The following is a 12231-nucleotide window of genomic DNA, read 5'->3' as shown; positions in this document are numbered from 1 at the left end:
TTCTGACTTGGCCATCTGCAACGTCACTCTGGGACTTAGTCCAAGTGGGAGTCTTGAGCCTATTCCGAACATGTTTCTTGAAGGGGTGAATATGCTTCCTCCCGAGGGGGTCAATAAGCCTTCTCTCGAGGGGGTTTTCTATGCCTCTCATGAGAGAGCACTGTTCATCCCGAGCATGCAGAATACACATGTCCCGAGGGGTATGTGTTTTACTCCCAAAGGGATTCTCAGAATCCTCTTAAGATGACTTCTCTACCCTGAGTGGGGGTGTACGTTCGTCTCGGGGGGTCCCTCGGGCTATATGTTCTCCACAACAGAGCCCCCCATTCCATGCGATGTACGGAATACTTTTCTCACACCTCTTTGAAGGTTTTTTTTTTTTTTTTTTTTGAAGAAATTCCAATGCGTCGTCTTGAATGATAGCCATCATTTCTCTAAAGTCTCATCGAGTCGAGAAGTCCCCAGCCGGGTTCTCCGAGAAATGCCATTGCCTCTATTAAGGGTGTCATGCTCTTCAAGCTGTTCCACCCACTTGACCCTTGACTGTACCGAGCCTCTTGAAGAAGAAGAAACTAGAGATAGCTTCGAGAAGAAGACTTCAATAGTTCGGGAAACTCCAAAAATTGAGCAAGAAGCAAACATGGTTGAGGTGATCCTTCGTCCTCCCGAGAAACAAGATCGATCTCTTTTATTGTCTCTTGAAGAAAAACTTGTTTTGCTTCCTTGCTTTCTGTAATATTTCACAGAGAATTAGCTTGTAATCATCTGTGTATCACTTAAGGCATTAAGCTTTTATATCTCCCGATTATCTTCCCGAGTCACTCCCCTAGCGGAATGCCTTAAAGGTAATTGATACTTTGAAAACCTTGATATTCTCACGTCGAACTGTGAGATTTCTCCAGAGTGTTCTCCCTTTATATGTCCCGAGTGTAACACTTCTGAGTGGAATTTCTCTTATATAAACCTTCCAAGGGCTTCATAGAAGCTCGTGAATTTTCCCGAATGTTCACCCGAGTGGCTTCCCGAGTGTAACGCTTTTGAGGTAGTTCTTATGAAATCCTTGTGAGTTTCCATAAGAGATTGTGGGATTCACCTGAATGGCTACTCGAGTGAGTACCCGAGTGTGACGCCTCTGAGAGATCTTATCTTATGAAAGTCTTCCTTGAGCTTCATAAGAAGATATTGAGTTTCCTCCCAAATGGCTACCCGAGTGTGACACCTCTGAGAGATCATCTGATAAAGCCTTCCTTGGGCTTAGGTTGTGAGATTCTCCCGAATGGCTACCCGAGTGAGTTACCGAGTGTGACGCCTCTGAGAGATCTTCTGATAAAGCCTTCCTTGGGCTTAGGTGTCCTTGAAGGGCGCTCCTGGGTTCTTAAACTTGTTATAAGTTAAGAACTCTTCTCGGGCACTTTTTAAGAACGCTCTCGGGTTCTTGAACTTGTCAAGAACTCTCTTGGGTTCTTTTTTGCTTTGAAGGGCGCTCCTGGGTTCTTAAACTTGTTAAGAACTCTCTTGGGCTCTCCTTAAGAACGCTCTTGGGATCTTCTTAAGAACGCTCTCGGGTTCTTGAACTTGTCAAGAACTCTCTCGGGTTCTTTTTTGCTTTGAAGGGTGCTCCTGGGTTCTTAAACTTGTTAAAAACTCTCTTGGGCTCTTCTTGAACTGGAGAACTCTCTTGGGTCTTCTCCGCTTGGAGAACTCTCTTGGGTCTTCTCCGCTTTGAAGGGCGCTCCTGGGTTCTTAAACTTGTTAAGAACTCTCTTGGGCTCTTCTTAAGAATGCTCTCGAGTTCTGAACTTGTCAAGAACTCTCTCGGGTTCTTTTTTGCTTTGAAGGGCGCTCCTGGGTTCTTAAACTTGTTAAGAACTCTCTTGGGCTCTTCTTGAACTGGAGAACTCTCTTGGGTCTTCTCCGCTTTGAAGGGCGCTCCTAGGTTCTTAAACTTGTTAAGAACTCTCTTGGGCTCTTCTTAAGAACGCTCTCGGGTTCTTGAACTTGTCAAGAACTCTTCGGGTTCTTTTTTTCTTTGAAGGGCACTCCTGGGTTCTTAAACTTGTTAAGAACTATCTTGGGCTCTTCTTAAGAACGCTCTTGGGTTCTTAAACTTGTCAAGAACTCTCTCGGGTTCTTATTTGCTTTGAAGGGCGCTCCTGGGTTCTTAAACTTGTTATGAACTCTCTTGGGCTCTTCTTGAACTGGAGAACTCTCTTGGGTCTTCTCCGCTTGAAGAACTCTCTCGGGTTCAAGAACTTATCTTAAGTCAAGAACTCTCTTGGATTCTTCTTCATCTGGAGAACTCTCTTGGGTCTTCTCCACTTGAAGAGCGCTCTCGGGTTCTTGAACTTATCTTAAGTCAAGAACTCTCTTGGGCTCTTCTTGATTTTAAGAACACTCTCGAGTTCTTGAACTTATCTTAAGTCAAGAACTCTCTTGGGCTCTTCTTCATTTGGGGAAGCATTTGTGAATACTTCAATATAACTTTCTTCATGGGAAAAGGAATATCAAAGATGGAGGCGTAGACTTTATTGAAAATCAAGTGGTTGCATGGTTTCTCGAGGATCCCCCCCACGGGACAAGCGTACACCCCCAGTCGGGGTAAAGAAATTACATTGAGAGGATTCTGAGAATCCTCTTATGCAAATAACACATACCCATTTAGGAAATGAGTATTCTGAAGACTCGGAGGAATAGTGTTCTCCTTTGAGAAGCACAGAAAACCCCTCGGGAGGAAGCTTATTGACCCCCTCGAGAGGAAGCATATTCACCCCTTCAGGGAACATGCACAGAATAAGCTTAAGAAGCCTACTTGGACTAAGTCCAAGAGTGACGTTACAGATGGCCAAGTCAGAAGAGTTAGTTACAGATAACTGCTCAATGAGGTCGTTCCGAGAATTGGGGAGATGAGTCATCAGATAACGGCTCTATCTGGTCCGACAAAGAAGGATCCGTTATTCCGAAGATATTCCACTTACTCTTCAACTGTTGATCCGAAACTCAAGGAAGCGCCGCCTCTAGGTAATTTTTATATAAACCCACCTCCTACATGGAGAAAGGAAGAACGAACTTCATCTGATTAATTATTCATTACGTTCTTGAGAACTCTTATTGTTGCCTAGACTGACTTGGGCGTCGAAGGCGGTTCCCCGGCCAAAACTCGGCCGGACCGTTCTTGTTTTCTTTGTGAGTGCAGGCATCTCAGCTATTCCGACTTGGCTGGGGAGCTCTTAAGGTGGTCATCTCAATATCCGGCCCTCAAACAGAGTTCTAGACGCAACAAATTGGGGCCGTCGTGGGAAACGTCACCAGAAAGTCATGAAGAGACGTACCACACCTCAGGTGACGAGTTCTCATCAAGTTATCACTCGAGCAAGAGAAAGGGAGATAGAAAACGGACGTGTTGAAGAACAAACTCTCCCTTCTCCAGATCCACAAATGATTCTAGAGGAAGTTCAAGTACGGATTCCAAGAGAATCCCCGTTAACTATTCCAACTCCATTTGGAGAAGGAGGTTCAAATCAACCTTCGATTCCAGCGACAGTGGCCGATTTGCAAAATATGCAAAGAGAAGTCCAACAACAAATGTTGGAACTCCAAGGAGTAGTTCGTGGCTTAGTCCATCAAGTCGGGGTACCACCCGGACCCGCCAAAAATACACAAGAAGGACGGAGACGTGAAGCTGTCTGATAGACTAGGAACAGGCAACGCCCGGTGAACGAAGTTCGAGAAGGGCGAAATCCCAGAGAACCAAGGCGAACAACCGAACAAGTTGGAGAAAGATCTCAAGGAGTTCATATTGAAGAACCACTTCCCCAAGGAGATCGGACGAGGGGAAGTGTGTTCAACCATTTGGCTGGGCTCAGGCAAACTCAAGATTTACCTAGAAGAGGGCGCAAAAATGAAAGAATTCAAGAACAAGAAGGCGAAAGCCACAGAAGAGGCCATTCCAGATCTGATGACCCGAGAGGGTCAGTTAGTCAGTATGGATCTTCTCATGGACCAACTTCCCAATATTCTGATCTTGGAAGTGTTCGGTCTCCGCAAGAACGTCAAGAGGCGCATGGTCTCGGGAGAAGATTAGATGCCATGGAGAGAAGCGTTGATGATCGGGACCTTGACGACGACTATGACGTGGTTGACAGAGAACCCTTTTCAGAAGAAGTCATGAGAGCACCTCTTCCACCTAACTTTATCATGCCAACGTTTACTCCCTATGAAGGTAAGTCTAATCCTCGAGAACATATTAGTTATTTCAAATTTGTCATGGCTGTGATTGGCCAAGAGGATGAGCTATTATGCCGGACTTTCCCGGCATCTCTCAAAGGCCCATCGATAAAATGGTTTTCTAGCCTACAGCCAAGATCCATCCGAAACTTTCGAGAGCTCGGGAGAAAATTTATTGCCCGATTCCGAAGCTGCATCGGGAGTAAGAAGACAACAGATAGCCTTTTTGCCATTAGGCAGGACCGAATGAATCTGTTCGAAACTATCTTCTAAGATTCGATAAAGTTGCTATCGAGATAGAAGAATTGGATGACACGATGGCGTACAATGCACTATGGAGTGGAATAACCCAAAGACATTAGCTTGAGGTATTGCTCCAAGATAAGCCAAAGACTTATGGAGCACTTCTTAAGAAATGCCAAAAGCAATCAACAATTGCAGAAGTTATTGAAGCCCGAGAAGAATCCACCAAAGTGGTGAAGGAAAAGAAGAATTATATAGAAAAAGGTCAGAATTCAAATGCTCGGGCAAAAGATGACAAAAAGGGAGGTTGGAAAGAAAGACTATCCAATGGGGACTTTACACCTCTCAATACTAAGAGGTCAGAAATCCTATTACAGATTAGAGACAAAGAGAACTTGAAGTGGTCAGGCAAGCTAAGAGCCCGACCCGAAGATAATAATATGACAAAGTATTATCACTTTCACAAGGACTACAGCCACCATACCGATGAGTGCTGAAATCTTAAGATTGAGATCAGGAACTCATTCAAGAAGGGCATCTCGAGAATTATCTTCAAAAGAAGCGGCAAGATCGAGAGAAGTCCCCACCTAGATCAACAAAAAGACTCAGGTCCAAAAGTCCCGAGAGGGCAGATAAGAATCCCGAGAAGAAACGCGACACTCGAGAATTCTCTCCCATCTATATTGTTTTGGGAAATCCAACCGAAGAATCCATTAAGAAGGCAAAGCAAAAAGCACGGTTCGTGGGATCAATGCAGTTGCCGAGAAAACGAAGAAATGACTTATGTCCAAATCCAATAACCTTCACGGATGAAGATCTCAAGGGCGTAACTTCTCCTCATGATGATGCTATAGTCATCAAAGTGAAACTTGCAAATCGAGAAGTTCACCGAGTTCTTGTGGACACGAGATCTTCCGCCGACTTACTATCCTATGAAGCATTTAAGAAATTGAAATTCGAAGACGAGATGATGACTCCATGCGGGACTCACCTATATGGGTTCGCTGGGTCATCTGCCATATCCGAAGGGACTATCCAATTGGACCTAAGGATCGGGACACCTCCTCGGGATGCTATCGTCCAGTCAACCTTCATGGTAGTTCGGGACCTCTCAGCTTATAATGTCTTGCTCGGGAGACCAACTCTTAACGCCTTAGGGGCTCTGGTTTCTCCAACACATATGAAGTTGAAGTTTCCAACAACAGCAGGAGTTGGCGAGTGCTCTTCTGATTAGCGACTCTCAAGACAATGCTATGTGAATTACCTCAAGAAAGTGAGAAGGTCAGAAAGATCGGGCAATACAATGAGTATTGAAATTCGGGATGATCGAGACGAAGAAGCTATGCAGAGAGCCGAACCTGTTGAGAAGCTTGAGAAAATCCAACTTCATCCGAATTTTCCCAAGAAAGGAACCATGATCGGTTCAGAACAGCCTACAGAATTTAAGGAAGAACTGACCGAGTTTCTCCAGAACAACCTTGATGTATTCGCATGGTCGGCCGAAGACATGCCAGGAATTGATCGAAGAATTGCAGAGCACAGCTTATGGATTAGGGAAGATGTAATTCCCTTGATCCAAAAAAGAAGGAATTTCTCCCTCGAGAAACATGCTGCCATCAGAACCAAAGTGGAGAAGCTAGAGCAATCAGGTTTCATAAAACCCATAGAATGCCAACTTGGTTGGCGAATGTAGTCATGGTGAAGAAAGCCAACGGCAAATGGAGAATGTGTATGGATTACACAGACTTGAACAAAGCGTGCCCAAAGGATTGCTATCCACTTCCCCGGATCGACCTCTTGATCGACGCCACAGCAGGACATGAAGTATTGAGCTTCATGGACGCTTACTCAGGATATAATCAGATAATGATGAATCCCAAGGACGAGAGGGATACGGCTTTCATGACAGATCGAGAAAGTTACTTCTACAAGGTAATGCCCTTCGGGTTGAAGAATGCTGGGGCAACTTATCAAAGAATGGTAAATAAGGTCTTCAAAGACCAAATTGGAAGAAATATGGAAGTGTACGTGGATGATATGCTCATTAAGAGTACTATCCGAAGAAGTAATCTAGAAGATCTTGAAGAAGTCCTTGATACGTTAAGGACATATCAGATGAGGCTAAATCCAGAGAAGTGTGCGTTCGGAGTTTCTTCCAGAATATTCCTTGGATTTATGGTACCCCAACGAGGAATTGAAGCCAACCCGAAGAAAGTCAAAGCCTTGCTCGAGATGGAGTCACTAAAGACCGTTAGGGATATTCAATGCCTAACCGAAAGAGTAGCTGCCTTAAATAACTTCATCTCGAGATTGGGTGAAAAATGTTTGCCTTTCTTCAAGGCTCTTAAAGACCTCGGGAAGGCAAAGGATACACTCTGGACAGATGAATGTCAGAAAGCGTTTGAGAATTTGAAGGAGAAGCTCGGGACCCCACCTCTCTTAGCCATACATTCAACGGGAGAGCAACTATTCACATACTTGGCCATTTCTTCAGCAGCGGTGAGCGCAGTGTTAGTAAAAGAAGAAGGTACTTCACAAAACCCTATTTATTTCATAAGTCATGTTCTAGTAGATGTCGAGACGTGATATCCGGATCTGGACAAACAAGCTTTAGCCCTTGTAATCGCATCTCGGAAACTCAGGCCATACTTCCAAGCTCATCCAATTTTAGTCTTAACCAACTTCCCGTTGAAGAAGATACTACAGAAACCAGACTTAGCAGGAAGAATGGTAACATGGGCCGTCGAGTTGAGAGAATATCAAATCGAGTACAGAACTTGTCCAGCTATAAAAGGACAAGTATTGGCTGACTTTGTTCTTAAGAATAGCATGACTAATTCAGGAGTAGAAAATTCACCCGGTTGGGAGTTATGGACTTTGTATGTCAACGGCTCGAGCAACTCTTTGGGGAGTGGAGCAGGGCTAATGTTAATAAGCCCGGATGGATTCACTATTCATTATGCTTTAAGATTCAGCTTCAAGGCCTCCAACAATGAGGGCGAGTACGAAGCCCTTCTGGCAGGACTAAGACTTGCTCGAGCCCTAAGAGTCTGAGAATTGGAAGTCCGAAGCGACTCTCAGTTAATAGTAAATCAAGTTCACGGTGTGTACGAGGCAAAAGAAACAAGAATGGCAAATTACTTAACCAAGATTGATGAATGGCGCCATTATTTCGATCATCTCGAAACAAAGCAAATTTCAAGAAAGGAAAATGAAGTAGCGAATGAGTTATCCAAGTTAGCTTTATCCAAGTACTTGACCTTAGGCTCAGCCGTTTATATTGAACAGTTGGAAATTCCTAGCATTCGGGAAGCCGAGGCGATGGATATTGAAGAAGAGCCTAGTTGGATGAGCCCAATTATAACATATTTAAAGAATGATATCCTTCCAGAAGACGTCAAGGAGTCTAAGGCAATTAAAAATCAAGCCGTGAAGTTCACCATCATAGAAGATCAACTTTATAAAAGATCGGTCACACAACCTCTCCTAAAGTGTGTTGGCCCTTCTCGAGCTCAATATGCCCTAGCCGAAGTACATGAAGGAATATGCGGAGCGCATATGGGAGGTCGGGCTTTCGCCCAAAAAATAATACGCCAAGGCCTTTATTGGCCAACTATTCAGAACATGCCGTGGATTATGTCAAAAAATGCAAGCAATGTCAACTTCATGCATCTGTTCCAAAGACTCCGACAGTCCCTCTTACATCTGTCTCCAGTCCGATCCCTTTCGCCATGTGGGGAATGGATCTGGTGGGAAAGCTTCCTAAGGCCACCAACAATAGAGAATATTTGATCGTGGCAATCGACTATTTCACTAAGTGGGTGGAAGTCGAACCTCTCTCATCCATTACTGAGAAACAAATGCAGAAGTTCTTTCAAGAAAGGATAATCTACAAATTCGGAATTCCAAAGATCCTTGTGATCGACAATGGAAAACAATTTGTCAGAGCCGGCTTCAAGAATTTTTGTGAAAGATATCATATTGAGCATAGAACATCATCCGTGGAGTATCCGCAGAGCAATGGGCAAGTTGAAATAACCAATCGAACGCTTTTGGATGGAATAAAAAAGCGTCTGGAGACAAGTCGGGCCAAGTGGGTAGAAGAACTACCAAGTGTCCTTTGGTCCTATCGCACCACGACCAGAACTCCTACGAGAGAAACACCTTTTCGGCTAGCCTACGGCAAGAAGCACTTGTCCCGGTGGAGGTATTAGCAGAGTCAAAAAGATATACAGACTTCAATGAAGAAGCAAACAAAGAAGGCTTGAAGAGCAACCTTGATCTAATAGACGAAGTGCGGAGCATGTCAGAATACCGATATCAGAACCGAGTAGCTGGATACTTCAATGCTCGGGTAAAAAATAGAAGACATCGTGCGGGTGATTTAGTGCTCTGCAAAGTTGCGGCATCAGACCCAAGAAACCAAGGCAAGCTCTCACCTACATGGGAAGGGTCATATCTCGTCGAGCAAGAGACAAAACCAGGGACTTACAAGCTAAAAAACTTAGCCATAGAAGAGACGATTGACCGCACTTGGAATTCCATGAATCTACAAAAATTCTATCAGTAGAACTAGTCAAGATATGTTGCATTTGCAAGCAAGTCGAAAGACCATTTGATCTTCAATAAAATCTACGTCTCCCTTTTTTACATCCTTTTTCTCAAAAAGAAAGTTATACCGAAGAATACACGAGCATTTCTTCAAAAGAACCCAAGAGAGTTCTTGAGAAGTTCAAGAACCCGAGAGCGTTCTTAAGAAGAGCCCAGGAGAGTTCTTAACAAGTTTAAGAACCCAGGAGCACCCTTCAAAGCAACAAAGAACCCAAGAGAGTTCTTGGCAAGTTCAAGAACCCAAGAGCGTTCTTAAGAAGAGCCCAGGAGAGTTCTAAACAAATTTAAGAGCCCAAGAGAGTTCTAAACAAATTTAAGAACCCAGGAGCACCCTTCAAAGCAACAAAAAACCCAAGAGAGTTCTTGACAAGTTCATAAGATAAGATTTCTCAAAGGCGTCACACTCGGGTACACACTTGGGTAGCCTCTCGGGAGAATTTCTCTACCTCTTATGAAAGTCCAAGAAGGCTCTCATGAGATGAAATTTCTCAGAGGCGTCACACTAGGGTACTCACTCAGGTAGCCACTCAAGAGAATTTATCTATCTCGTATGAAGCCCATAAAGGATTTCATAAGATAAAGTTATCTGAGAGGCGTCACACTCGGGTACTCACTCGGGTAGCCACTCGCGAGAATTTATCTATCTCATATGAAGCCCATAAAGGATTTCATAAGATAAAGTTATCTCAAAGGCGTCACACTCGGGTACTCACTCGGGTAGCCACTCGGGAAAATTTGTCTATCTTTTATGAAGCCCAAAGAAGGCTCTCATAAGATAAGTCATCTCCGACGCATTCGTCTCGGGACTTCACTCGGGTAAACGCCGGGAGAAAATCCAGGCGTTTCCTTCTATCCGAATGCCTCACATTCAGGACCTTATTTGGGCAGACCCTCTGGAAAAATCTCACAGAATAAAGAACCAGGGGTTTCAACGCATCATAACCTCTAAGGCATTCCGCTAGGGGAGTGACTCTGGTAGATACTTGGGACAAGTCAAAGAAGCACAATGCCTCAGTTGGAAGCAAACAATTACAAGTTACTATTCAAAATATTTGGCCACAAGGACCAATATTACAGAAATCGCAAAGTTGCGCAAAGTTCACAGTACTTATAAAAATTCAAGTATTCAAGTTTCTTAGTAACAAAAGCAAAGAAAAGTTAAGTTTTTAGTTCTTGGGAGGATCCTCTCCTTCGGGAAGCTCTTCGTTCGAACGCTCTTTCTCGTGACTCTCTCCAGAGCCCACTTCTTCATCTTCATCAATATAGAGAAGAGGATCGGGAGGGCTAAATGGTTCCTTGCACTCAATACCTTCAAGCACAGCTCTTTCGAGAGTCTCATAAACTTTACCATCCAGCATCCCAGCTAATTCCTTCGGGTTAGGAATATCAACCCATCGAAGGACTTCTGTGAAAGCATCATTAAGGCCAAGGCGGTAGGTCAAAGTGGAGAGAGCAAGCTGAAGTTTCTTGAAATGAGGGGTGCCGAGGTAAGAAGCAATAATTTCTTTCTAGACAACATCAGGGACCTCGTTGGCACTGACGGGAAGTTTCCCTGCACGAACCTCAGAACGAAGTTGAAAAGCAATAGACTCCATTTAAGCCTTTTCACGTGCAAGTCTTTCCTTATCTTTAAGGGCCTCATCCAAGTCATTCTTCGTCTAAGAAAGCTCTTCTTTAAGGGCTGACTTTCTCTTGGACACCTCCTTTAGTTTTAGACTCTTTTCTTCACCCTGTTTCTTCAGAGAATCAACCTTTTTTATTGATTCAGAAAGCTCAGCAGTGCTTCGTCCATGGGCCTCCTCAGCCTCCCGAAGCTGATGATGCTCAAAACGAATCATGCATTCTCCCATATAATGCGCCCCTCCCGAGAAATACCTGAAGAAAATCTGGAATACCATATTACAGAAGTTACTTAGAGAGCTACAAAGGACTAAGGAAAGAGAATTACCTGTAAGCATTGGCATAAAACTTGTCATCCGGGAGATCTTTCAAATGCTGACGATCTGATGGGATCATCCCTTCGAGAAGCCAAGTTTTGGCAGCGTTAGGATCCCCTAGAATAGTGTCATTTGAAGTTAAATCCCACCTGGGAACAAACACGGGAGACTTTCGGGAGTCCCCCTCGGCAGCATCCTTGCCATCCCGAAGCCTCTTGGAAGGTCTACCCGAGCAGCTGGACGGGGACGCGTGAGGGACACCTATCTCGGGAGGACCTCCTCCAGCAGAAGAACTTTTTCTATCAGTCTTCTTCAAATAGCCCGAAGGCTTGGACGAGTCAGGAGCGCCGAGAGCTTGGATGATGGGACCAGTCTCTTTGGCTCCGCCTTTCTTCACCGTCTTTTGGGCAAAAGCTTTCTTGGTGTTCCCGCTTGCAATAGCCCAAAGAGCATCGATGTCCAATTTGTTAGCCACTACGACAGCAAACGAAGAAGATTAGAAGATGCAAGATAAGAAAATCCACAAAATTGAAGAGCATCAATGAATAAGGGGCTCACCCGGAGAGAAACCCCACAACTGAAGAATAGAAGGATACTCAGACAAGTATCCATGAACTGCGGCTGAATCTCCTTCAACCTGGATATCTTTTCTAAAGCCGCTTCTTCGGTGGCGGACAACTCAATAAGATTATTGGGTTCTTCAAGATCTGAGTTAGTTTTCTTCACAAATGCAGTCAGGAATAGCAGCGGGACTAGGGGCTTACAGAAAAGAAAGTGATGTCTCCACCCCTTGGTGGACGTAGGCATAGACCCCGGAAAAATTATGTTGCCCGACCAGTCAACCGCGTCAGTTGTCCGATGATGAAGAGAGAGCCAACCCCCCTTTGACTGACTCTTAACTTCGAAGAAACGTTGAAGAAGGGGGAATTTTGGTTTGACCCCGACATTATAACAGAAACCAACAAAACAGGTAACATTTCTCCAACTATTTGGAATTAGGTTGGAAGGAGAAATTCCATAATGCTTTAGAAGGTCTTCAATAATTTTTTGGACGGGAAGACGAAGACCCCCTAAGAAGGCATCATAATAGAGGGAGAAGGTCCCTTCAGGGGGCTCTCCAACCCGACTGGACGAAGATGGGAGCAAGAAGGAGTAATCCTTTGGAATCTCATAGAAATCTTTCAAACGCTTAAGATGGTTTTGGTTAAGATCTCCG

This window comes from Hakea prostrata, chromosome 10 (assembly GCF_041222555.1).
Source record: "Hakea prostrata isolate BN-2017 chromosome 10, UWA_Hpros_2, whole genome shotgun sequence".
NCBI classification, from domain to species: domain Eukaryota; kingdom Viridiplantae; phylum Streptophyta; class Magnoliopsida; order Proteales; family Proteaceae; genus Hakea; species Hakea prostrata.
This window is presented reverse-complemented; position numbering follows the sequence as displayed.